The 3707-nt window shown below is 46.3% G+C and overlaps 1 protein-coding gene across 2 annotated transcripts in view; it reads right to left on the bottom strand.

Moving 5' to 3' along the window:
• Window positions 1-1821: 1821 nt before the first annotated feature.
• The window catches only part of LOC116077377 (gasdermin-A-like), a 57643-nt gene continuing 55757 nt past the window's right edge, over window positions 1822-3707 (bottom strand). Inside the window, exons 12-13 of one of the 2 annotated variants that reach the window (XR_004113228.1) lie at window positions 2434-2624; window positions 1822-2181 (exon numbers count right to left, since the gene is read on the bottom strand). The gene's annotated coding sequence lies outside the window, so the exon portion shown is untranslated. The remainder of the gene's footprint in view (window positions 2182-2433; window positions 2625-3707) is intronic. The other variant, XR_004113227.1, reaches the window with a different exon arrangement.

The following is a 3707-nucleotide window of genomic DNA, read 5'->3' as shown; positions in this document are numbered from 1 at the left end:
ATGTGGGCTCTCCTGGAACTATGGACACTATGTGTCATGAGACTGTCCCCGTGACTTACTGTTGAAAATGCAGTTTTAGAAGTGTGGTAGGGTTAGGAGTAGATAGTAAGGTACCAGATATCATCACCTCTGGGGATGAACTCACCTCTGACTCATCCTTGTGATGTTGGTAGGACATTTCTCAGGTTCACATCTGTCTGAAGATCAGATTTTTACATTTCTTCTGTGTGAGTTGCTTTTGAATTAAGGCTAGACACTCTACCACTGAATTCTTGGAAGTACTGTTCTCTTATGCTGGCAGGGAGATCAGTCAAGGTCCAAAGGCTGAGCCTGACTCTTGCTGGAGAATTATCTTCATGGACCAGGCCTTTCGCCAAGCCAGAGTGGGATTGGCATGTGCCACAGGGCAGTTAGAAGAACAGCTGGTGATCTGCCTACAGGAGAGGCCACCTGGAGCTGTGATTATGGTTAATAAAGGGATACCAAGTACAGGATTCAAGAAATGGGAGATCCAAGGGGATGAGAAACTGTGCTTGGGTCCGTGCACACCACATCCTGGAGACTGCTAGAAGTCAGAGGCAAAGATGTACTCAGCAATTTTTTGACAGAGATTTATTTGTACTATTTTCTAAAAAGCATGTGTGTGTGTGTGTGTGTGTGTGTGTGTGTATGTGTGTGTGTGCTGGGGAGTGTGTCCACTTGAGGACAGATGCCTGGAGCTGGAGTTACAAGTGGTTGTGAAAAACTGGACAGGGGTGCTGGGAACCAAATTCAAGTCCTATGCAAGAGCAACAGGTATTCTATGCATGGAGCCATCTCTGTACCCTCCCCCACATTTGTTTTCCTCCTGCACTGAGGACTTCCTGTCAGCCTGATGCTCAAGTATGTGAGGTGAGGAGTGTACTGAACAGACCTGGTTCTAAGGTGCTGAGTCTGTAGCCATGGTTCAAAACCAGTCTCCATCTTGGACTCTCTAAGAGTGCTTTAAAAATCACAACTGCTGGGGCTAATCTGGAACAATTACATCAAAATTTAATGCATTGATTCTAGGCACTAGTATGTTTCCAATTTTCTCCAGGAATTTCTTCTTCTTTTTGGAGTGGGGTGAAGTTTGAGACAAGGTTTCTCCCTGTGTAGCCCTGGCTAGCTGGAACTCAGTTTGTAGACTACCTCTACTTTCTAAGTGCTGAGATTAAAGGCGTGTGTCACAACTACCTGGTATGCCTGGCTGGGAATTTCTAATGTGAGCCTGTGTCAGTTTAGGGACAACAGGCATGTTGACCCATGTCTTCTCCATACATTAATGCGATGTTCGTCTTGATTATCATGTGTGTAAGGAGCTTGAAGCACAGATAGACGATGTGGCAGAACCTGCTGGCTTCCAGCTTGGTATCCAGCCCTCACCTCCCTTGGGAGAGTCTCTGGATTCTCAGTCTCCGTTGATGGAGCCTGATTGGTCCTTCAGATACCCTGGATCCTGCAGCTCTCTTTTCCCATCTCCTTGGCAGCTTGGAGATGGTCCAGATTCCAGCCAATGATTTCTTAGTGATTGGCTAATGTGTTTTCTGTAACAACTTTTGATTTGCTCATAAGAGAGGATGGGGCCGGGTCCTTCATGTTCTGTGCTTTGAACAGGGAGGGGCGTTCTAGCCATCCTGTCACCATGGGGCAGCCCAGGAGAAAGGGACAACCTTAGGGAGGTGCTGGCCTGGCATCACTGGGCTACTCAGTCACACCAGCCTTCCTTCTGCCTGGCTGTCATTTCTTAAAGATCTATGAAAAGTTTTTTTTTTGTTGTTTTTGTTTTTTTTGTGTGTGTGTGTGTGCAAATGTGAGATATGATCTCACTATGCAGCCTAGACTGGACTTGAATTTGTATTCTTCCCAGCCTTTGAGTATTGGGGTCACAGACCTGCACCACCAAACCTGGCTTGGGAAGATGGAAAGCAAGAGTTCATAGTGACCACCTCTACTTCTTCACTGGAGACCATCACCCCTAGAGCCCCTGGGGCTTGCTAATCACTTCCACTGCATCCTGGGTACCTCTTTGTAGTGCTTGCTGTTCATCAGGAAGATGACCATGAGCAGCTGGAGATAGGCTTCCACCTCAGGCAGGAGTGGTGCTAATGCAGTTTTTCCTGTGTGAGGACGGAACTGCAGGTCGGCTTCTGTGTCCATGGGCTGGGAGAGGACAGGTCAATCAACAGAGTTTACTGGGCACTCACTGTGTGTTTTCTAATATACACAGAGAATTTGATAGAGGCTGAGGAGACAAAATTAAAGGCAGTCCTTCTCCTGGAATGTCAGGAGGCTAGCAATAGAGTACAATGAAGATCTCAATAGTTTCACACAAGTCTTGACTTAAGGGGGAGGCCAGCACACTCAAGATCACTGCAAATCCTATCAGACACCCCTGAAGCTAGCCCCACTCACTTCTTCTAGGAAGGGTAGCAGGAAGTCTCGAGTGGTGTTATTGGAGGTGAAGAAGCCATGCACGGCCTTGTACACAACATAGTGCTTGAGGCAGCGTGACGTGGAAGTCAGCATCCGCAGCGCCCTGAGCACGAATTGTGGCTCCTTGCCAGAAACAGCCTTCTCTAGCTGTCTCAGGTGCTCTTTGATATCTGTAGAGGACCAGAGAGGAAAAAGATGTTACTTGCAATTCCTTGGTTTCCCCAGCTCTCTGAGGGAACACTTCCATGGATGTCTTACAAAAGGGTTGGAAAGTACATTTACCCCTTTTGGTCCAATAGGGCTAAGCAATATTTATCAATGTGGCACAGCAATTCTCAGACATCACAAGGAAATAAGGAAAAAGCTAGCTGGGCAGAGGATATGCCACACCCACACCAGTGGATTCTGCAGGAGAGCAGTCCTGAGGCGTGAACTTTCAAGGAAACTGGTCTCCTGGAATTCTTTGGTGTCCCCTAACATGGATTGTAAAAATCCCTCAGGAAAGAAGAAGAGCCTTCCTCCAGGTCTCTGCCCACGCTGTGGTAAAGGGAAGCATTGGAGGAATGAATGTGAATCAAAGTTCCATAAAGATGGGACTCTGCTCACTAAAGAAGCTGGTGAAATGAGTGAGACAAAAAACTGGCCAGTTGGTAGAGGCACATGCCTTTAATCCCAGCCCTCATTATTATATAATGACTGCACTGTAGCTGTTCAGACACACCAGGAGAGGACTTCAGATCTCAGTACCGGTGATTGAGGTCCACCATGTGATTTCTGGGATTTGAACTCAGGACCTTCGGAAGAGCAGTCAGTGCTCTTACCTGCTGTGCCATCTCACCAGCCTGACAGGCAGATTTCTGAGTTATACAAATGGCATGAGAGAAGGAAAGATCAAATCTGAAAGAAAATGGATTTTGGAACTCTCCTAGGGACAGAGAGAAACAAAGAGATAGCTGGCCTGTCTTCCTCTCTGGCCCTTACAGGAAAAATCCTTAGTTTAGGATGCAAAGCAAAGAGAGGCCTCAGTGAGGCTTGTGGTACATTTCTTTTGTTCTGCAAACACTGCCTAGGGGAACCTCAACTCTCCTTTCCTCTGGGAAATTGTCTTAAGACAAAACAGCATTATCACAGATTATCCAGGTGTTGTTCAATGAAACGTTAAACTTAAAATTTATAAAAGGTCTTTGAACTTGCAGAGTTTATAGAGGCATTACAATCTGGCCTGCCTACTTCATATAAAGTTATTGTGTATT

Source organism: Mastomys coucha, unplaced genomic scaffold, assembly GCF_008632895.1.
Source record: "Mastomys coucha isolate ucsf_1 unplaced genomic scaffold, UCSF_Mcou_1 pScaffold5, whole genome shotgun sequence".
NCBI lineage: Eukaryota > Metazoa > Chordata > Mammalia > Rodentia > Muridae > Mastomys > Mastomys coucha.
The sequence above is the reverse complement of the archived record's forward strand: the minus strand, read 5'-3'. Positions and strand labels throughout refer to the sequence as shown.